Source organism: Puma concolor, chromosome A3 (genome assembly GCF_028749965.1).
Source record: "Puma concolor isolate L17-30 chromosome A3, mPumCon1.1.hap2, whole genome shotgun sequence".
NCBI classification, from domain to species: Eukaryota; Metazoa; Chordata; class Mammalia; order Carnivora; family Felidae; genus Puma; species Puma concolor.
In genome coordinates this window covers 3,226,339-3,249,803 of record NC_141669.1, presented here as the reverse complement: position 1 = coordinate 3,249,803, position 23,465 = coordinate 3,226,339, and the positions used below count along the sequence as shown (strand labels likewise).

General features: G+C 46.8%; 1 long non-coding RNA gene across 1 annotated transcript; it reads right to left on the bottom strand.

Annotated features, from left to right (window-relative positions):
- Window positions 1-16,234: 16,234 nt before the first annotated feature.
- Window positions 16,235-20,821, bottom strand: LOC147582191 (uncharacterized). Its single transcript, XR_015248830.1, has 2 exons — window positions 20,490-20,821; window positions 16,235-17,049 (listed from the first exon to the last, which is right to left on the bottom strand). It is a non-coding gene; the product is annotated as an uncharacterized LOC147582191 (long non-coding RNA).
- Between the last annotated feature and the right edge of the window lie 2,644 nt (window positions 20,822-23,465).

The window sequence follows — 23,465 nt, the reverse complement described above, 5'->3', positions numbered from 1 at the left end:
TCTGTCCCTGCCCTACTCATGCTCTGTCTCTCTCTCTGTCTCTCTCTCTGTCTGTTAAAAATAAATAAACATTAAAAATTTTTGTAAATAAATAAACATGAACAAAATGATAGAAGACAACCCTTCAAAAGCAGCAAGTCCCCAACTCCTGCAGTCGGACTTCCAGCTAAGCCCTCTGGTTGGCCTGGTGAATGGGCAGAATGGTGCATTCAGTGGCCAGCCCCTCCCTCTGGCACATCTTCTTCTTCTTTATTCCCACGTGGCTAACTCAAAAAAAAAAAAAAAAAAAAAAAAAAAAAAGCTTGTGTTTCCAACCAACTGATCTCATTTTTTACAGGGTAACGTTACTCCTCTTATAAGCGGGCGCATTTTCTAAGGCTCTTCCTCTTCTAACGCAAACAACCAAACACCCACCGTTGCTGTTGACACGATTTTTTATCGTACGTGTGTCAATCACTTCTGCCTCTAGGTATTGTTCTAGTGAAACACAACCGCCAAAGACAGAAGCTGTGCGGGATAATATCATGCAATATTAACACTGAATAAGCATATTAAAATTTTAAATCAAGCACATCTACTAATTGCCAGTGCGTTCCTGTAATAACAAAACACTTAATTTTCTAGGAAGTTGTACTATCACTAACAGTATAATAATGCGGTTTAATTTGGCTCTGTTTAGAAACACGGTGCCAGAACCTCGCACTCTGTTGCCGTTGGCTGGAAGCCACGCACTCAGCTCCAGCCCAGGTCCGGAGCTCACACGCGGTCTGCAAGAGAGCAGCACTGAACCAGAGGAGGAGACGGCCCTCCTGCTTTCCTGCACGCCTTTTCTGGAGTCCTGCAAACTATCGCACCCCTTACGTAAGATCTTGTGAAATTTTTTCAGTTTAGGGTTTGAAAGCACGTGTTGCAGATGAGATTACATTATGATAGAAGCCCTAAGTGACCATGATAGAAAAAAAAAAATTAAGACCGTAGAAAATCACATATTAGGGGCGCCTGGGTGGCTCAGTGGGGTACGCGTCTGACTTTGTCTCAGGTCATGATCTCATGGTTCGTGAGCTTGAGCCCCGCGTCGGGCTCTGTGCTGACAGCTCAGAGCCCGAAGCCTGCTTCAGATTCTGTGTCTCCCCCTCTCTCTGTCCCTCCCTTGCTGTCTCTCAAAAATAAACATTAAAAAATTTTTTTAAGTCACATATTAAAAAGAAAAAATATATGTATATTTTTACCATGATATTGGCATTGTATCCTTCCAGTCTATTTTAGAATGCTAGGAATATATTCAGAATGACTATATATATGTATGTACTATAATATTTTTTTAAGTAGGCTTCTCGCCCAGCTCGGAGCCCAATGCAGGGCTTGAACTCACGATCCTGAGATCAAGACCTGAGCTGAGATCGAGAGTCAGACGCTCAATGGACTAAGCCACACAGGTGCCCCACAAAATGCCAACATATTCTTGAAGACTCTATCAATTCAGGAGTATTTTCATTTTTCCATCAAGTGTTTACAACCGGATGGCATGATACATGTTTGTAAACGTGGATTTTGTTATTTGTGGCAACTCGCAAAGATGTGGAAGTGTCATGGTTTTATGAAGGACGGTTGACTGTGGATAAAGCATCTCATGAGACACTAATTTGTCAAGTCTATAAAAAAAAGAAAGAATTAAAGGAGCATTAAACTGAGGGAAGAAATGCCAAACTCACGACAGCCAAGTCTCCTGGCTGCTGCTGGCGGTGAAGGGAGTCGTGCAGTCTCCCTGGTCCGTGTATTAGTGGAAGAGGTGACACAAAGGGAGAATTGCCCCTTGGATCTCAGACTGGCTCAGGTCCTACCTTGTAGCCACAGAGAGCAAGGCAAGTGAGCCTTTGCACAGACACAATTATAACGATACCTTATTTACAAGTAGGAGGAGGAAAAAAATAAACCTAAGGGCGGAAATAACCAGATGTGCCCAGAAAGTGTTGGAAGGATGCTTAAATCTAAGACCCCCAAGTCCACGGCATGAAAAGTGGACAGTGAGATCACGGCTGAGCTTAGTGAATGGTGGACTGTGTTGTGATGAAGTCCCGAGGAGTGGGGCTGGGTGGGCACTCCAGGGGCACCATCTGTGGGAGGTCACTGCACACCCCTCCCTGAGCTCCTGGTGGACTTCTTGGAGGAGGTGCCACGCACTTATGGTCTTCCTGTAAGGCATCATGGTAGGACTCTTCATAGATGTTTTTATTTGTTTTCACGAAATACTTGCTATTTCCTGAGTTTATGTGACAAAACTGGGGCACTTTTCTGTGGCCAAAGCGACAAAGCTAATGAGAGGCAAGGCTGGTATTTTCAACTTGGGTCCACCCGAATCCAAATCTTTTCTGAAGGGAATGTAGAAACCCCTTCCCATTCCCATCCAAGTGTCCTTGTGCTTTATAAAGTCGCAACAGAAACACGCGATCAAATGACGGGAGCATATTGAGAAGAAGTCTCTCTCCTGGGTTATCTTCAGAGTGATTCTAAGATAGAAGAGGTAGCCGAACATCAGGTCCCAGAGCCAGACTGTCTGGACACTTTACTGGACGTGTACCATTGGCCCCGTTTCTTCATACGTAAGATGGAAACAGTAAGAGTATCTGCTACAGGGCTGCTGTCTGACGTGTACAAATCAACCTATGGGAGATCTTGGCAACAGGGCTTCCTACTAATGTACAGAGCTGTACGTCCTCGTATGATGACGATGATGGTAATGATCCTGCTTCGTGAGTCAGGCTGACACGCGGCTCTTTGTCCTTCACCCCATCAGCACCGGGGCGCAGCCTTACGAAGCCCTTCTTCGGCTGGTCTACCTTATCCTTGTTTTGATGAGTTGGTGAGTGAGGACGAACAAGGTCAGAGTGAAGCGGTCAGAGTAAGGACACAGAGAATTATGAGAGATAATAAGAGTAGGATTACCGCATATTCAATACCTAGATTATCTATTATTTGCTAAATTCATTATCGCTTAGGGGCGCCTGGGTGGCTCCTTCGGTTAAGCATCCGACTCTCGATTTCGGCTCAGGTCATGATCTCATGGTTCGTGGGTTCGAGCCCCACATCGGGCTCTGTGCTGACAGTGTAGAGCCTGCTTGGGATTCTCTCTCTCCTTCTCTGTCCACCCCTTTCTCCGTCTTTCTCTCTAAATACATAAATAAACGTTAAAAAATTTTAAAACATAGGCACATGTATGCCAACATATGAGAAGTTTCTTGCAGAAAGGGCCTCCAAATGAGAATTCCAGATTGTTAGTAATGTAACTTTTTTGTGCCTAGGACAGGCAACGATTCCCTCCCCCTTTAATGACAGCCCTTGACAATGTACCCTTTACTCTGGTAAGGTACTCATCTCGGTTCCCTATAGCTTTACGAGATTTGTCTCATAAGAACATGTCATTGCTGCAAATGTATTGTCAAGATATTGATATAAACTGTAATGAAGATTTTTTTAAAGTTATGACCAGGTTTTGAAGGAGCTTGCATGTTAAGGAAAAGAGGAAGTTGAAGAAGTTCCTGCCGAGGCGACCAGCGGAGTGCTGATATGTAACACAAAGCAATTATATCAGCCCGTCGTAGTCATACATCAATATACTTGTTAATAGTAAAATATTTGAAAACACGCATAAGTGAAATGTCGATAAAAATCAGCTGTAGTCTCTTCGCCTCAAAAATAATTATAGCTATTACAATAAACACTATTCCAGATCTTTATGCCTATGTTAATATAAAGGGATTCATAGTGTACAACCTGTTTTATAAGCTTTATTTTGATTTCATTCTTTATATGTGGCTACGTTTATAAATATAATATAATCCTAAAAGACTGCTTAATATCCCATTTTAAGTATGCACTACCAAATGTCTACTATTAAGCATGCTGTTTCCAATATCTCGTTATTATAAACAGAGTGTCAGTGAATATCCTCGTAGGTAGATCTGTACGTAAGTACTTATTTATCCTTAGGATAAAATCCCAATAACAGAAGATCTCTCCATGCGCTGGTATGACTAATGCTTCTGCAAAGGGTATCAAATGTGCTTCCACAAAGGCGTTCCCCTTCCTCTCGGCAGTGTGTGGGGTCCCTGCTTCCTCTGCTCTCCTGCCATCATTAGATCACTTCAAAAATTCCGTGTATTTAAAGTGCAGTCATGTTTTGATGACAAGCTTTGTTGAAACTGTGTATTATCAATGTGTGTGTGTGTGCGTGCGTGTGTGTGCACACGAGTATGTAGAGGTTCAGGCATACACACCCATGCACACGTACACATAGGTACACGCACGTGTGTGCACCTTAGCGTTTTCAAACCACGTACTTTAAAGAGCACCGCGGTTTGCTTCATGCAGTGGGGATGTTCTGTCGACACAGGAGCCAGCTGGGTGGGGAAAAGAGGAGGGTGGCACCAGGCCCTGCCCTTGTGTGTGGGCCCGGGGAGAAATCCGGGTGTTTCTACCTGACTACATCAGCCGTGCGAAAGACGAGGGACTCCGATGACCGTTGCCAACTTTAGCGTTGCTGGTCTCCTGGGATTTGTGAGAGTTCTCCGGTTTTCTCTTTAAAGGAAATATTTCCTCGGTCTTACTTTATCGTTATTTTTAGATACGGAACCCCCGGTGTGTCCAGGGGCCCGTGGGCTTCCTGCCAACACACGGGCATCCACGTCTGGTGTCACCTTAGCACAATGGTGCGTTTCCTGTAAGACCTGGAGAGAGACAGAGAGGAAGGACGCGTGTCGGAAATAAATGTTGAGCCATAAAATCCTTGAAAACCTGTCTTATTTTATGAAAGATCTGCTCACAGCCACGGCACCCTCCTTCCTCCTTCCCACATGCTCGCGCGGTGCCCTGTGGCTTTTCTTCTCTCTCCATGTCCCTGCATCTGTCCCTGACGGACAGCAATTCAACTGTCCTTCCTGTTTCCACCCCCTGCCCGTCAGCAAGGTGAGCTAAGGATGTGACAAGGTGAGCCAAGAGGGTGTGGCATGGCTGTGGTGAGTGACAAAGTTCTGCGGTCACAAGCACGTATTTTAGTTTCTTTAATTTTTTTTAATGTTTTATTATTTATTTGAGAGACAGAGCAAGCAGGGGAGGGGCAAAGAGAGGGAGACACAGAATCCGAAGCAGGCTCCAGGCTCCGAGCGGTCAGCACAGAGTCCGACGCGGGGCTCGAACTCAAGAACCATGAGATCAAGACCTAAGCCGAAGTCGGACCTTGACCAACTGAGCCACCCAGGAGCCCTGCAAGTGTGTATTTTAAAAGGCTCATTACAGGGGCACCTGGGTGGCTCAGTCAGTTAAGCATCTGACTCTTGATTTTGGCTCAGGTCATGATCTCGTGGTTTGTGGGATCGAGCCCCGTGTCGGGCTCTGTGCTGACTGCTCAGAGCCTGGAGCCTGCTTCGGATTCTGTGTCCCCCTCCCTCTCGGCCCCTCCCCTGCTTATGCTCTGTCTCTCTCTCTCTTTCTCTAAAATAAATAAAATAATAAAAATTAAATAACATTTAATAAATACTATTTAATAAAATTTTTGAAAACTTAAAAAATAAAAGGCCCATTACAGTCATTAATTTATTCCTGTTCTCATTTCCATCAATAAGCATTCGCATTTTGTCCTTCTCATTTGTAACTCTGGCTCCGCCCTGGGTCCAGGGTGACCAGGGAAAGGGCCGGCACGAGGGCGACCTCCCCAAGCCCAGCCCCGGGGACACTCTCCTGTGGCCATGTGCTCTCATGGCCCTTTGTAAATGCACCGGGCCGGGGACAAGCGCCAGGGTCCAGCTTTTGTTTGTTATGCCATTATCGATTCTAGGCGCTTGGTGTGCACACACACGTGTAGGAGTGTGTGTGTGCATGTCTCCGGCAGAGCAGTGTGCCTTACACGAGTTCTACACCTAACAGAATAGGTACCTCTCCTTTCGAGGGGGTCTCTTTCTTTTTTCGCGGCCTCCCTGCTTCTGGAATGTCCTTGGGCAGAACCTATATTCGCCAGGAGACGTGACTTGGCTTCAGGACCGTGCCACCTGGGGCTGGCCTCTTCGGGGCTGGATCCCCCCTCGGTTCCTCAGTCCCCACGTCTACGGCCTGTGGCGTGTTAGCAAGTCCGAGTGCCTTCGGGAGGGCTAGGCGGCGGGCTCAGTCTGCATTTTATCTTTACACCCCTCCGAATACGGGACCACAGCCCTTTATGTATGTTTTGTCATGAAGAAACTCACCAACGCATTATGGTCACATCTCACATTTGCTCGATCTCTTTCTCCCTTTTGTGAGTTCCAGAGGCTCCCTTCCCTACACTTGATACGGTCACGATCGGTGGTCGAATCGAGTGGCTTGCAGGCCGCAGAATGTTGTTACTTGTGCATCAGACCACGTGGACCCTAACTTTCTAGCCGAGAATCACCTTCCACGCGTCCAGGTCAAACGAGAGACAAGTCCAGTCGTGGTTACCTGCTCAGCTGCCAATTCTGGTTTGTTGGGAACAGATTTTGCGGGAAAACCGTATTCCGTTATCAGGAGCGCAGGTAAAGAGACTGGTTTTCCCGAAGCATCAAGCTGAGGACGCCAAGCTCAAAGCCTCCCGGAGCTTTGAGGCGTCCGAACGGGACCAAAGCCCAACAGGACCAGGGTGTGCATGTGTCACACGTTTCCCCCTCCCCTCCCCCTCTTTTGCCTTTACTGCGACGAGACGCGTGTTTTGTCCCGATGATCTGCCTCAGCCCCTTTACACAGCAATTGTGCTCATTTTCTCCCCGGAAGGATCTCTCCCGTTCACGGGCATGCTTAGGTTCTAGGCAGCTTTCAAAGAACACATCCAAGGACTGGACTCGTCTGAACGCCTCTGTGATTCTCAGCTCCAGGCCTTTCCTCCTCCCCAGTCAAAACCAGTATCTTCCTCTTCCTTAGCCCACATATGCTGTGTGTACCTCCCCTAGACTTACGGATTTTATAACCCGCCATATCCTTGGATCCCTGTTGGCTCAGCGGGCTGCACGGCGAAACGGAATGGTGTGAGGCTTTAGGCTTGTGTTGGACTCACAGCCCCGCTATCTCGGGGCCAGAGAAGATATTTGCTCTAGTGAAACCTTCCCTGAATTCTGCCCCTTCCGTGGGAACTGGAATGATAGCCAGCGTGGCAGTTAATGCTGGATGGCTGACCCAACCCCCTGCGGGACTGTAGAGGCTCCAAAAATAACAACTGTACTTCTCAGACGAGCTGAAGCTGAGGTTAGAGGTGCTGGGAGTCCTGCCGATCGGATTTACTTGGAATATTGGATTTCCCAATGGATCTAAGGGGAGGAGCCCCGTATTCTGTCAACGTGCTCCAGGAGGCGTTGGCTGCCCCATGGCTTCATGCATCAGCCTCGACGTCCTGAGTGTGGCAGGGCCAGGGGCTCCCTTCATGGCTCCAGCTTGAGTGTTGCCAGGCTCTACCCCAAAACCTCAGTCCTTCTGATGATCGGCAGCCTAAAATAAAGCCCTTGTTGCTCAAATTAGCTGGGATGGATTTTGATCTGTGCAACTGAAACCACAGTTTCAACCATCTCCCAATATCCCCTGTGTCAGTTGAATGAAATTATACGTACAACTGCCCACAATAATACGTGTACATAACAAACACATTATCTTTTTTCAACTGAAAGGGATCTCATTTTATCAATCCCCCAGTTCTTAGGTGTGGGACCGTTCTGATACAGCTCATTGAGAACAAGACCCATGGTTCATTCTTCTCTTCTTTGTTCTAAATACCCACCAAGTGCATTTCTACACGACTGGTGTCCACTAATCCATTTTGAATTAAGAAAGGTAAAGGGTGGGGCGTCTGGGTGGCTCAGTCGGTTAAGTGTCCAGCTCTTGATTTCGGCTCAGGTCATGATTTCAGTTCATGGGATCGAGCCCCAAGTTGGGCTCTGTGCTGACAGCGTGGAGCCTGCTTAGGATTCTCATTCTCTCTCTCTCTCTCTCTCTCTCTCTCCGTCTCCCCACATACTCTTTCTCTGCCCCTCCCAGTCTCACATGCACTCTCTCTTCTTCCTCTCTCTCAAAATAAATAAATAAACTTAAAAAAAAAAAGAAAAGTAAAGAGTAATAAGGAATATTTTCTATGACACTGGTACATTTTTATACTAAGTAAACTGTCAAGAACCATTATATGTTTTAACATTTTTAAGGAAGAAACAGAAAATCTTGTTATTCTTGATTTTTTGACCTCGATGACCAAGTAAAACGCCAAAACCTAATGATGTACCTGGCTTTGTTTCCATGTACTCCCTGAATGCCCTTTCTACTGATGGGACCTTTCAGTGACGGGGCTGGGGAGGGGGGCGGGGGGAGATAAACACAACCATTGTTGCTTTTGTTTCTAGGACGTTTGCCCTATAAAGGCCTATCTTAAGATGCTTTGTGGGCATTGCCAGAGAACATTCCTATAAGGAAAATTTAATTTAATTTAAACGCATGATGAGCTAAGAGGAGGATAGGAGACCCACTCAGTGGCTGTACCAGTGATGAGCCCAATGGCAGACCTTCCAAAGGTGTGCCCAATGTCACCTGCTGACTTTCTCCACTTCCTCGAGGGCATAGTTTACCTGCTCATGTATGGTTTTTGGAAACACTGATGGAAAATAAGCCCAATTCCTGGTTGTTTCTGGTGCTTTGGAAAGAATTATTTACTGCTTTTATGGGAATGTGACCCTTCTGTCTCTTCCTACCGGCCCTCAGCATTGTGCTTCCAGAATGATAACCATCTATTTCTTTCCTCACACTGCCGAGCCCAGAGTGACCCCGTCTGACCCAATTGAAATTGATTTTGTTGTTGAACTCCTGGCTAGTGCAAATTAATCTTAGATCCATACAAGATCAGGGAGGCAAGACAGAGAGGACAAAGACCTCAAGTACTGAGGGAAAAATTAGTTCTGGAGAAGGTATTTTAAGTTTGGCAAGATAAATGGCCACAATGACTTCCTTTGATAGAACATCTGTAGGAAGGGGGAAGAGAATGGCAGGGCCCCTCGGAGAAAGGCTGTAATTTAATAGCCTCATTTCCTGCCTCGTCTCGCAAAACTACCTGCCCGCTCCTGACAGCTGATGAAAATCACCAAGGGTTTGACTGGGTCCCTAGTGGGGGACAAGTTGAGACCCATCTTTCCTTCAGACTCCTGAGGCGAGAGTATGTTAGCAGGCCGGGAGGGTTTCTGCCTCCTCTCCATAAAACAAAAATTTGATCATTTTGCTGAGTTTTTCCCAGATCCCCGGAGGGACTGGCCAGGGCCTGCCTGCCACACGAGACCTACCCTCACCCCGCTATCAGCGGGGGAAAGCGATTTTGTTCAGGGGCGGCCTTTGGAACTTACTCTTTTCCGTGATAAGAGATCCAGCCGGGTTTCCGGACAGTGGAAACAGAAATCTCGCTCTGTAAAGGGCTCCCCTGGTTCGAATCGAAGTTCTGCGTACTTGTAAAGTCTTCTCACGGCCGCTGTAACATCTCCAGCGTGCCTGTGCGTGTTCTTGCCAGGAGGGCCCTTCTAAGTCCTTCTCTAACACGCTGACCACTTCACCTCCTGCATGGTTTTCCTCTTGGAACAGTGCACCCTTTGACGGGCCTGGAGGACATCCGGTCCCGCGGGGTCCCGGTGCCTGTGTCGGATCAGTAACACTCCCGGCTCCTGATGCACCCTGCGAAGCAGAAGAGCAGTGTCCCTCTGGGGACGTCCCCCACGTGGGCTGCTGGGCACGGACATGTCAGGAACAGAGGACTGAAATCTGACAGCCCTGCCCTGGGAAGACAGAAGTCAGGGCTCCACTGCTCCCCTTCAGCACCTCAAGTTTGATCTTCAGGCAGATTACACTGCCCTTTTATTTTACGTCCTATCTCACGATTTTTACGCAGATCAATTTTCAGAAAACGTTGAGTAACATTCGTGGCCATGTTATAAATAAAAATGCAATGATGCCGGGTTGTTTTGTTGTTGTTGTTGTTGTTAGTGTTTTTAAATTTATTTGCTTTATAATAATGTTTAGCCGCAAAGTACCAGTGTTTCATCACTTACCTTTTTAAATTTTTTTTAGTGTTTATTTATTTTTGAGAGAGAGAAACAGAGCATGAGCAGGGGTGGGGCAGAGAGAGAGACACACACACACAGAATCGGAAGCAGGCTCCAGGCTCTGAGCTGTCAGCACAGAGCCCGATGCAAGGCTTGAACCCACGAACCGTGAGATCATGACCTGAGCCGAAGTTGGATGATCAGCCAACTGAGCCATCCAGGCGCCCCAATCACTTATCTTTTTAAAATTAATAATTTACCTGGAAACAAAATAAGGTATTATGTTTGAAATGCTTAATGTAATCTTACCAGCCAAAGACAAGAACTTGCATTCAGTATGCTAATGTGTAAGTTATATACATATGTAACATATACATAATTTAACGTAGTTGAAATCAGTAGCATATCTACTCTTTTCCTGGAACAAAGTGTCCCAATTTCTATTCGGCTATATGGACCCCATCATCATAATTTTAATGTATTGCAATATTGCATATTTTACTACTATTTATAGTATTGGGAAAGCATGCCCGTTGCATACATTGATTTTTCTATTAAATGATTAGTTTTGAATCAGTTGCTAAGAGTACAATTGATGGGTTGTCAAAGTGTAAAAATACGAAAGACTCTTGCTATCCATTGCCATTTTTATCCACAAGAGGTACATCGACGTGCACAGCCACCAACAAAGGCCACCAGTGTATTCATGGATGTGTGTGTACGTATGCACACATGACCAACCTGCACCGGTTATATCGATCTTAAAAAATAAGGATTTGCAGAACTCTCTAGACTTCTTATACGTAAAGTCTCCTCAGAGTATTTCGGAGGATTATTGCTCTATTCAATCTTCCACCAGTGAAAAAATAATTTAAGTGGAAAGGCTCAGTGTAGCTGTGGAGGATCTGGAATAAAACCTACAATTTGTGGCTGGGCAACTCTACAATGTTCTTACTCAAAAAAATAAATGATGTCATTTTCTATAAAACCAAACATGACCTATGACTCTAAATCACATGAGTGGGTTCATTTATGTTTTTAAATACGTTGCATATTAAGTTTAGCCTAAGGGCATTTTAAAAGAAGAAGCAAAAATATGTGAACTTGAAAGACACACGGTGTGGGGGCACCACATCATGGTGGTTCAGCCAGTTGAACGCCCAACTTCAGCACAGGTCACGATCTTGCAGTTCTTGAGTTCAAGCCCCGCATCGGGCTCTCTGCTGTCCGCACAGAGCCCTCTTCGGATCCTCTGTCCCCCTTTCTCTACCCTTCCCTCTCCCTCTCTCTCTCAAAATACATAAACTTAAAGACACCCTGGAAACCCCAGGAAATGGTTATAGTGTGAAAATGAGTCTGTGATGCAACCATTTGAAAAGGAAAAGTATTTCGCAGGCTCCTGGAAGTCTGCATAAAGGACCCTGAATTATGGATAATTCCTTCTGCCCCAGAGGTAGTCTTTGCATTAAATGTCAGTGCACCTGCTTGAGTGGGGAGGACTCCTTTCACTTGAACAGGAAAGTCATTTAAAAATAGCTACAGGGGCACCTGGGTGGCGCAGTCGGTTAAGCGTCCGACTTCAGCCAGGTCACAATCTCGCGGTCCGTGAGTTCGAGCCCCGCGTCAGGCTCTGGGCTGATGGCTCAGAGCCTGGAGCCTGTTTCCGATTCTGTGTCTCCCTCTCTCTCTGCCCCTCCCCCATTCATGCTCTGTCTCTCTCTGTCCCAAAAATAAATAAACGTTGAAAAAAAAATTTTTAAAAAAATAAATAAAAATAGCTACAGAGTTAAGGATTATCTTTTCATCCAGCTGAACAACAAATTCAAACAAAGCCACCGCATTGCCCCCAGTGGACAGACGATCGTGAGCCCTCGGTTGGGGCTTGGCAGTGCGTGATCTTGGTCAGTCTGCCACGCTCCCCCGTCAGGCTAGCCCGCCACTTTTCTAAGAAGAATCTGAAACTCAAGGCTCCACGTTCTTGCAATGAGAGTGTGCAAACAGTGCTTCCGACCTGGGGATTTCCTCAGGGAAATTCTGGGATGAAATACTAAGCAAGTTTTTAGAATTGCCCTTAAATGTCTATGGTACTTGGTCAGGGTTCGAGTGTGAATATTAAAACCTGTGCGTTTCTATAGGTCTTCCCAGTGTTTGTTTCTCAGCAGACAGAAAAAAACCAAAATGCCAGCCTCGATGAATTGTTTCTCCAGTGAAGCATTCCACCTGCATTGGGGAAATAGGTTTCACATTAGCTTGAAGGAATTCTCATAAATCCAAAATATCTACCGATAAGCTCAGGATGTGTGATCAGTTACTTTCTGGTTAGTAATTGGTACAAAATGTGAAGAATCAATAACGTGTAGCGTTTGCTGATTTAACCAGGCAAAGCAGGTTATGTTCACTTAGTCGTGGACTAATCCTTCAGAGATAATCAATATTGTAATTACAATACATAAAGAAACAACAAGGAAAAGGAAGCCATAATAATTTATTGTAAATGATGTCTTTCTGGTGTCTCTGGAACATTCCCAAAACAATTACAGCTCATTTTTCTGCATTGTGCTTCACTGTGAAGACTTAGCATATAAATCAGATGATTATCTAATTGGATGTTGAGTCTTTCAAAAATTGTTAAATTTCTAATTTCTTCCTCTCACAGCATACTCGGGAGTTATGATACACGAGGCAAATGGTTAGGAGCGTAATTAGGGCCCAAGAACGGAGCATATGTTACGTTTAACCTTGTGAATATAAAGGCTGAAGTGCAGTCGAGTTCTGTTTAACCTTGATATCGAGACCAAATGAATAAAGTGCCTGTTAATGAGGAGAAGAGAAAAAAGAAGAAGTCACTGTAATCATATGAAAATCCATGGAATAAAATCCACATGTACTTAAAAATGTCTCTCTATAGCATTTGACAATATCGCCAACTAAATATTAAACTCTTCAAAAGGTCTGTATTAGAGGTGACTAGAAAACGGGTTTTTATTTGGCACTGATCAATAGCATATTTGGAGACAATCCGTTGCTCTCCCCCTGATTTTCCGGTTTACCTTGAAGAAATCCCTATCTGTTCATGTTCTCGTCATTTCTATGGTGAACCAGTGAATCACATGCCATAAACATAGAGCTTAGTGCTTTGGGAACTGCTGAGGCATTAAAGCATCCTGGTGTTTCTGTCCAGCACTCTGCGTGGAACACGCAGGACGCATGGCCATTTCCAAACGTGTTCACACGCACTTTGGTTCCACGGGGCCCAGTCTGGGAATATGGGCAAGAGGACTTCCCTGGGCCTTTCTCCAAGCGATGGTTCCATGATTTAAGGAAGCCAAGTACATTCAAGGTAAGAGAGTCAAGGAATTCATTCCAATAGGCATAACTGACTTTGACACAAAGGACAGAGAGGACTAGAAATGGAGGGGGGCATTGGCCTCTGTTCTTTGGCTCCAATAACAGTGCCCTCCTGGCTCTACTAAATCACCTAATGGTCCACTATGAGACATACCTCTTCACCTCTCCATTTAGCTCTTTCCTGTGAAAACACATGCTTATCTCAGGGTGTTTATTCCTTACACGTGGTTCCTGACATGCATGTCCCAAAGGGAATGTGAATGTGTAGTGAGGCACTTCATATGAGGTGTGGACCGCAATACTTGCCTTGGAGTAAGAGTTCGATTGCTATTATACCGGTATTCTCATCGCCGTTGGTTGTCGCCCCCATATTGGCCGTTCCAAATGAAAACAGTTAAGTAACTCGGAATGCCCTAGAAACCCCCAAGCATAAACCAGGCATTCAGACTGACAGAGACGTCCAGAAGAAGGACATAGGGACCACTAAACCCTACTTCCCGAAAACAGTCCTATCACAGTCTTCTCCTGGCTTACCCCTAAGCCCATTTTCAATTTAAAGGAACCTAAGCTGCCACAGACTGAATGTCTGTGTGCCCCCAAATCGGTAGGCTGAAGCCCTCACCCCCAAGGTCATGCTTTTAGGAGGCAGGGTCTATAAGAGGTGATGAGGTAGTAAGGGCTCCACCTTCATAATGGGATTAATGCCCTTATGAGAAGAGGAGACAGAAAGCTATCATCTCTCTTTCTGCTAGGAGAGGACTCACCATGTATTCACTCAGGCCTTATGGACCTTTTCAAACAGCGAGGCAGTGTCCTGCTAGTTCTCGCCCCAGATTCCGCAATCCTGGAATGCCTCCATCTCCAGCTTTTATGTCCGGGTCGCGCAGCTTGTTAATTGCATTTAATTGCATGTTACGATCATGGGCATCGCTACTGGCCACAGGAAACTATTGCATTATCTTTTGTTTGGTCGCCTGCCCTTTGCTGGCGTGCGGAGCCCTTACCTTTCTTTAAAAACAAAATTTTTGGGGCGCCTGGGTGGCACAGTCGGTTAAGCGTCCGACTTCAACCAGGTCACGATCTCACGGTCTGTGAGTTCGAGCCCCGCGTCGGGCTCTGGGCTGATGGCTCGGAGCCTGGAGCCTGTTTCCGATTCTGTGTCTCCCTCTCTCTGCCCCTCCCCTGTTCATGCTCTGTCTCTCTCTGTCCCAAAAATAAATAAACGTTGAAAAAAAAAATTTTAAAAAAATAAAAACAAAATTTTTTTTAATGTTTATTTATTTCTGAGACAGAGAGAGACAGAGCATGAGTGGGGGAGGGGCATAGAGAGAGAGAGAGACACAGAATCCGAAGCAGGCTCCGGGCTCCGAGCTGTCGGCACAGAGCCCGACGCGGGGCTTGAACTCACAAACTGTGAGATCATGACCTGAGTGAGCCCTAGTCGGTCGCTCAACCCACTGAGCCACCCAGGCGCCCCAGAGCCCTTATCTTTCTGTACCTACCCTCGTTTTTTTAAGGTACAAAGAAGGAAATCTATAGGAGCGGTCAGCCTTCCCGTGACCCTCAATGCAAACAAAACTTCCATCTGTTTGTTTTATTTCTGCACGGTGCCCTGAGGCTCTGTCTGGCCTCCAGGAGCGTGCTGGACGATGAGAGTTCTGTCTTGGACACAGAAGGCCAACGTTGGCAGCCCGGGTCTTCCCTGTGCTCGTTTTTCACTTTAATGAGACCCTCGGGGGCAAAGGCGGTTAAAAATATAAATTAAAAAAATGAATACATTTCGGGTGGCCACGCAGGAGGCCAAATCTGAGACCCGTCCTCAGTATACATTGGGTCTATTAAAATACATCTCTGGGGGCGCCTGGGTGGCGCAGTTGGTTAAGCGTCCGACTTCAGCCAGGTCACGATCTCACGGTCCGTGAGTTCGAGCCCCGCGTCAGGCTCTGGGCTGATGGCTCAGAGCCTGGAGCCTGTTTCCGATTCTGTGTCTCCCTCTCTCTCTGACCCTCCCCCGTTCATGCTCTGTCTCTCTCTGTCCCAAAAATAAATAAACGTTGAAAAAAAAAAATAATTAAAAAAAATAAATAAATAAAATAAAATAAAATACATCTCTGAGCCAATAGAAGGCAGAGCCTCAGAAATCCTGTTTTTCAAGGAAATAATAATAATTAAAAAAAAATCTTTGAACACTTCTAGAAAACCCCGAAGTTTTCTAAGTGTAAGTAAACGGGGCTGGTGCCTGCTTCCCTGGCCATTTCAACAACAGAGAGAAAGGCGGAAGGCTGCAGACAGGACATTCTAAGTCACTAGTGGTTCTGTGCATCCTGAGAGAAGTTAAACAGTGTTGAATCCCTGGCAGTGGTCAGCGTGTGTGTGCGGGAACACGCACGTGCGTGTGTATATTGTTTCTAATTTTGTCGTTCATGGCTTGTAATTAATTTCTTGGTTTTCTTCTCTTTCTTTTCTTTTCTTGTTTTGGAGAAGCGCACATCAGAACACGGTTCCCAGTGAAACCACTTACACCCAACCTTTCAACTCTGGAGGATGCGACAGCCTATGATACACGGAAAGGCTACCAGCCCCGTGTTTTATTTGCGCAGTTTAAGGAACTTTGGCTCAAAGAGGCCACGTGGCTGGCCCGAAGGAAATCAACATCTTCAGAAATCAGTGAGTCTTGCCTTTTCAAGCAAGATTACATTTTTATTTCCCCCCCGTTTTCCTGAGATATAACGCTGCATAAGTTTAAAGTGCGCCAATAACGATTGGATGGACTTGTGCACTGCGAAATGACTACCATGATAACTTCAGTGAACACCCATACCCTGACATAGTTGCATATTTTATATTTGGGTTTACAAAATCAGTAAGAAAGGGAAATGGCAATACCTTAAGGCCAAGACAAATTGTTCTTCTATTCCATTTTCTAGAATAAACGCAGTGCCAAGTGACACAAAATGTTCCACGATGTTGGAGTCGAGCCTGAGGAGGAGATCGGGATCGGTGAACTTTCTGCAGGCCTCGGATCCGGGCGATTCCACGATGCCCCGATAACAGCGGCCACCTCGAGGACCTACCAGGCAGTCACCCGGCCAGCTGCACCGGAGTGCCAGCAGTGAGAGGGCAGGGGATGGTCCCCTCTTCTGTACTGTTTCGCCTGGAGAGGAGATGGGCCACGCAGACGCTGAACTGCAGTCTTCTTACCCCTATTTTGGTCACCAGGGGCCAAGGTTCTTCTTACTGTATGTAGTGCACAGACTCGACAGACATTCTTTCGAGTAAAAAGCCTTTGGCACTCATTTGGAGACTTTTACTATGTTCTCTTTCGCTACATTCTGGCACCTGTCTCTGAAAAATGCAAATGTCTGCCTTAATATCTTGCCTCAAAACCATAGAAGACAGTCTTCACGCTAATGGCATTTGTTCCTCATGAAAGATATTTTTTAAAGCTTCTCCAGCAGCTGGGGTCCAGGAAAGGAGAGGGCGGATGAGAACTCACGAAGCTCTTACAGGTGCACGACCACACCCAGGTGAGGAGGACTACAATTACAACCCAAGTGCATGGCTCCATTGTTCTTCCTCTCTTGACACGGCAGAAAATGCAACATAAACCCTGTGAATGTGGACGACTGGCTGTGTCATACCTCTGTGAAGAGAAATTAAATTTTTCATTAGCCAACTTGAATTGTTTCTTATTTTTCATGTATCAACTTTGCTGGACATAGGGCTAGTCTCTTACAAAAGAGGCATTTTTCTCTTAATCATATGGAAATTAGGGATCAATTTGTTGATGAGGCCATGAAGTGAAAATTCTGAGCTTCACGGTCGATTGGGCATTAAAAATATGACTGGAACTGGCACAGAGGCTCAGAGCAATTAAAATGGCAGTGATGTTTCACCGCGGAATGGTGTGGGAGAAAAATCACCCTTGCACGCACCCAGTGCATCTCTGTTTTAGTGTATGTGCCCCTGGCCCCGGTAAGGTTCACCGTTCACCACCCAATGTGACATCTTAAGAGCAAAACATCGTTTAGGAGGGTTTTTTTTTTTTCCCCAAGAAGATAAACTACCACTTAGGAATTAACAGTCTAAGAAGTTGAATGTTACAAAAAATTTCCGTGCAGCATAAGGATTTCTTTTTGAAGATAACGCCTGCAAGGATGACAATTTCCCCTGGATCTCAAGAGAATACATAGTGAAGTTGTCTGGTTCACTTGAGAATAAAACCAAAACACAACAAAAATATCAGATAAATTGTCAAAAATTGTAACGTCAACAAAGGCCCTCAAGTTAGACACACTGGTCCAACGTTACCCCTACTCTGCCGATGACAAATGTTTTGTCGGCATCAGCCCGTTTTGGAAAACCACTGTTATTGTAAAATCAGTGCATTCTCAGTGTGTTTCAAATTACTGCAAAGTTTTGATTAACTCAACCACAGAGAGGACGAGAATGATTTTTGACAGGCATTTTGATTTTTAGAAGAAAGCAGATCGACACGTTTATCTGGTCTTCTATCACAAGGAAGTAAGTTTTAAGACGCTTACACGAAAACTTTGCTCTGTGTGTTCGTTAGCCTGCAGTTAGCTGTCAAATAAAACACTTATGTCCCCAACACGGCATGATCACGATTGATCACTGTAGACGCTAAGCAGCAGTAATGTTACTGTTTTTCACAGAAGGACTCCGTTTCCCTCTCCAGACGCTCTTCAGCACTAAGGGGATCCTGGTTTACACTCTGGGCTCAGTCTGGCCCATCGAGAAACAGAGGCCTGAAGCAGTGGATCGGTGTGGATGTCACGGCAGGTGTCCGAAGCTGGGATGCCAGTTATGGCCATTGCCCTCAGTTCCATATGTTTCTGCTGTCTGATCTCTCAGGAGAAATTCAGACCTGGGGACGGGAGGGACACAGTGTAGGTATGTGGCCTGTATCCCGTTATTCCATTTTCCCAACTATCGCAAGGTGTAGGCCTGTCCTTACGCCCATCGTGGAAGCGAGGCAGACAAGGGGCTTTGTGAAGTTCGGTGATTTCTAGTGATCACCCTCAAAACCACGTAGATTGGAAACAGCGGAGTCACGGACCACACCCATTGTCCTGTGGGGCCCCCAAGTCTGAGCTACCCTGATGTGAAAGCAGGTTCACACCTGGCCGACTCCACACCCCGGGGCTCCAAATGCCGAGGTCGGTATTAAGAATGGAATACATTGTCAGACACACGACTGCAGGTACCAACGTGCAAGATGTGTTTCGAGTGACCCTCCTGAGGAACATTCCTCTCTGATCCAACTGAGAGGAAATTTCCCAAATTTCAGCTACCGGATGTAGCCTAGCCACTTCTTTTCCTTCCTCTGGTTATTCCTTCCTCTGGTTATTCCTTCCTCTGGTTATTCCTTCCTCTGGTATTGCCTCTGATTAGTGGCAGAGACCTTGACCTAATTGATTGTTTTCTCCCAGACGTAGATAATCACAAAACCTACTTTCTAGAGTTCTTCTTTTACTAAAAACTTCTAGAAGGCAAATTATTTTCCTTCAGAAAATGACCCCAACTTCCTGGCCACAGATGAAAAACCCAGCAAGGAGCATTCCATCTCAGCGGGGGTCAACGGAACCCCAAATCCCAGAAATGGGGAGCAGGCGGAAGGAAGGGAGGCAATAGGTCTGGGGCAGCAAACAGACGAAGCTGGGCCTCGAGGATGTCCGGGTGCTGAACTGGAGGCCGGATTCAGCAGCGTGGACTTTATAAATCTCGCAGTAAACTGTGACAACACAAAGGTCCCCGAGCACTCTCTCCATCTGTGATATTTATCTTCTAAAAGGCCTGGCCTTCTGCACGGACACACATTCAGTAATTCCCAGGTTGGCATTTTCTTTTCTCTGCATCTCAGTTTTCTGACCTTTGCGGAACTGCCGGAGAGGAGGTCGTCCACCTGCAACTGTGTGTGTCTCCGGGACAGAAGGGACGCGGGCAGGGCGTCAGGGAGGGGGACTGGAGGGGCTTGGTCTGCGTTAAATGCTTCTATTTCTGGAGCAGGACATGAGCCGAGAGATACAGCGAGCCACGGCGGCCGATTAGGAGGCAGCGTAGGGTGTCACCCCCACGCTGGCCCGTGCCTCCCAAGAGGAGGTGCGACGGGAGATGAGCAAGGCGAGGAAATGCCCTAGGGGGGGACGACAAAGAGAAGGGTCTCCCGTGACACTGCGCCTCAGACAAGCTGAGTCTCAGGATACCAGACACCGAGGAGCGCTTTTCAATACCTGAGGGTTTGCTATCAAAAAACATGGTGACAGCTCCCGTCTCCGCGATGGACCATGCGTGGAACAACTCGTCTGTGTCACTGAGAACACAGCCTTCCTTTCTTACGCGCAGCCAGCGGCTGGACACACTCTCCTCCCGGGTGACCTTAAAATGACATTAAGAGGGGACACTGAATGCACGGCCTCCTTGCTACCCTCTTCCAGATGAGTCAGCTTCCTAGGAGGTTGTGAGAAATTCTGGCCACGTTTCCTGGCAAAGCCCCTGATGGCCCCAGGACAGTTCATCTGCTCCCTCTGTTCTTCTTTTGGGTCATGTACTGCCCCCCCCCATGTCTGGGCTAATAACAGGCCTACGACCTCATGGGGCAAATACTTGGGGGTGGGGGGAGAGAGGTGAGAAGGGGTAGTCAGACGATGGTTTGGGGGACGGGGAACACAACGCCTCACGCAGACCTGTTTGAGGTGGGGCCCCCTGGGAGCCCCTCCAGAAGCAGGTGTGGATAACTGGGGGGGTCTGTCCTGTTCACTGGTCGGGTGCCCCCTGCTGGATGAATTGTACAGCAGGTTCTGTGTATTTTGGAGACCCCGCTGCTGAGAGAGCAAACTCGTTGTTGGCTTAGAAATTTTTTTGTTTGTTTGTTTGAGAATTTAGAGGATCCACTTGGTAAATGATCCAAAAGGGCTTGTGTGGATCAGGAGGACAGATCGCTCGTGACCTGACGGGCTTCTACCCGGGGCCCGCAGAGATCAAGGCCAGAGACCCTAGTTATTATCCAAAGTGCATCACAAAACCGGGTCGGATCGCGGCCCACGTGGCAGTGGCTCTTACCAGCAATGACGCCCACGTGACTTAGGGTCCCGGAAACAGAGTGCCGGAGACGGGTGCTCCATCCGGGACATCGGTGGCACACGTGGGAGCAAAGTGTGCGCACGCGCACAGCACCCTGGGCCGTTTTTGCCCGCGTCCGGGCTGGGAGGCACCGGGAACCTATCGCAGGCAGCTAATCGCAGGTTTGCGTCTTTGCGAGTGAATTCTCGTTTCCAGACGAGGAGCTCTGGGCCCGGTTATCAGTCGTGGTCGCTGGTGCGGCCCAGCGGACCGTGGGGCGGACCCTGAAAGCAATTCCACTGCAGGCGTCTTCTCGGTCCCCAGAAAGCAAAACGATGGCACCGCCGTCGCCACCGCCGCCCAAACCGGAAGTCGGGCACGCCCTGGTGACCTCGCCATTGTCCTGATCGTCACCGGCACCGCCGTCCCGCTCGCATCGGCGGCCGTTGGACACTTGCGTGGCTGAGGGCTTGCATGTGTAATTCGCTTCCCCAGCAGTCGCCCGAGATCAGCTGTTACGAGTATTCCCATCATGAGGAGTTTCCCATTTTTTAAAGGGGGAGAATCAAAGTTCAGACAGACTCGCCAAAGCCCATACGGCCGTCTAATGATACAGCCAGAATGGGAACCCGTAAGGTACCTTTATTCTGGCTCTTATCCTGCGTTTGTAACACATTTATTAAGCACCTCCTGCATGGCCGGCGCCGTCGTAGAAACTAGGGATTCATTAACGACCGAAGCAAAAGCCAGGCCCCTCTGGGGGGAAAATAAACTGTGTGATTCGCCTTGTGGTGAGGAATTCCGAGGAGAGGAGCGGGGCAGGGTCCATGGCTGGAATTATGGAGGGGGCGGGGGTGGGCGTTTCTGGGTCTCCACTGGCTTCCAGAGTCCGGCCTTCCCTCCCCTCCTGTCCTTGTTTCTTGGAATTCTATGGGACTCTAACTAACGGTGGACTGCTGTCACAGCTCGGCTCTTTTGTTGGAACCCTTTCCCTCTGCCCAAGAGTGACCAACCCCATGTCCCCACGAACAATCTTTGTCGTCTGGGGGTGCCTGGGGGGGCTCAGCCGGTTAAGCGTCCCACTTGGGCTCAGGTCATGATCTCAAGGTTCCTGAGTTCGAGCCCCACTTCTGGCTCCGTGCTGACAGCTCAGAGCCTGGAGCCTGCATCGGAGTCTGTGTCTCCCTCTATTTCTACCCCTTCTCTGCTCATGCCCTGTCTCTGTCTCTCAAAAAATCAATAGACATCAAAAAAAATTGTTGTTTTCATCTTTGCCGTCTGTCCAGACCCATTCAAGTCACATCTTCCCTGTGGAGCCTCTGGTCCCACCTTACTTGCCGTGGGGAAGAGTGGGACAGCGTAAGAGCATGCGTGTGAGAGCCTGTGCCTGGGTGGGTGTGAGCGTGTGTGTGTGTGTCAGAGCTAGCTTTCCTGTGCGGCCACAGCACTTTGTGCACGTCTCCAGTAGAGCACATCGTAATCACACCCCGTGTCTTTTGTGTCCGTCCCCAAGATGGAGGTGACACTCCTTGAAGGCGTTATTTCTATCTCTTGAACACACTTACAGGAGCGAGTGGACATACCACATAATTACATTAAATATATTCAGTTTCCCATCTTGACTTGATTTCAGATAACCATTGCCGACAGCAGGCGGGGCCTCTGACATCGCGCTACCCCTCTGAGCCCAGTTTTTAATTAATAACAGAGATACTATGATCGTTGCTTTCTTAGCTTAGTCCTTGCGATCACCGATTATGGGCGTGAACACTCCCCAGGTCTCTTTCATTGGGTATAGTCTGCGCTTAACAATAAAGCCTCGCGATTGAAACAGAGGCTCAAATTATATAGATGAGAGAACGTTTTAAACAGCACAGGCCGCGTCAGCGTCAGCTGGTGTTCTCCCTGGCGAAGTGCCTCCCGTGCTAGGGTTTGCTTGATCTTCGAGAGGCGTGTTACCCTTTACAGTGAATGTTCCATCTGTATGCTACCCTTCCCAGGGGCGAAGAAAAGTATTCTCCCGGGGGGGCAGGCAAGATGTGAATTCACACAGAAATTGTTAGAGACAATTGGTAAAAATGAAACGAAACTTGCATGGCACATCATCATGTTTTAGAACGGTTTTTAAATCAGTTTTCCTCATCACAATGATCGGTGGACGATCAACGTGGCCGAAGGTCACGTGAAGACAGCGTGAGCTCTTTGAAAATCGCTGAGAGGAGGGAGACGGGACTGAACAGGATGGGAAATAAAACGAGATTCACAATCAGGACGTTTGCGACTCTGGAAAGTAATCATCTGAGAATATCACGCATTTGAAAATTGGACCACTTGTTGGTTAAAGATAGCGGTAAACCCGGTGCTAGTAAGTGTTTCCTAGTAAATAGCAAATTACAGAAATAGACTAAAAGTCACAAAACCAGTTTCCTCAGTAATCCCTTACGTTATTGTGAATAGTTCACACGTAACGTCTTGGGCAAACACGTATCCCTTGTAACACACAGCCGCGCTTTTTTAACAAGGTGGCTTTTTATGTAACGAGTGCATTTTGAAAAATAACTTTAAAATTACTAAAGTAAAGGTGATCATTTAAAATATTAAAAATAAGAAACGGTGTGATGCAAGTATCAGCAGTAATCTTAAGACATTGTAAATACGATAGTTTTTGTAAAATAAAAACAAACTTCATATAATTTTGAAACGGATTTTTTTCCCTCTGCCATGTATCATGGCTACTTTCCGTGCTAATTTATAAACTTCAATAATGCTTTGCATGGTTGGCCAGTGTCTCCTCTCAGTTTATAACCCTGTACAAGTCCAATGGTAGAGCATTTGAAGTCTTGTCTAAGTCTGGCTATTCATGCAATTAATATCATTCTGACTCAATTTTTTGCACATTCTTACATTTCCCCCATTCATTAATGTGTCAAGTAGAATGGATGTATTAAAGAATATGCAGGGCACCCGGGGGGCTCA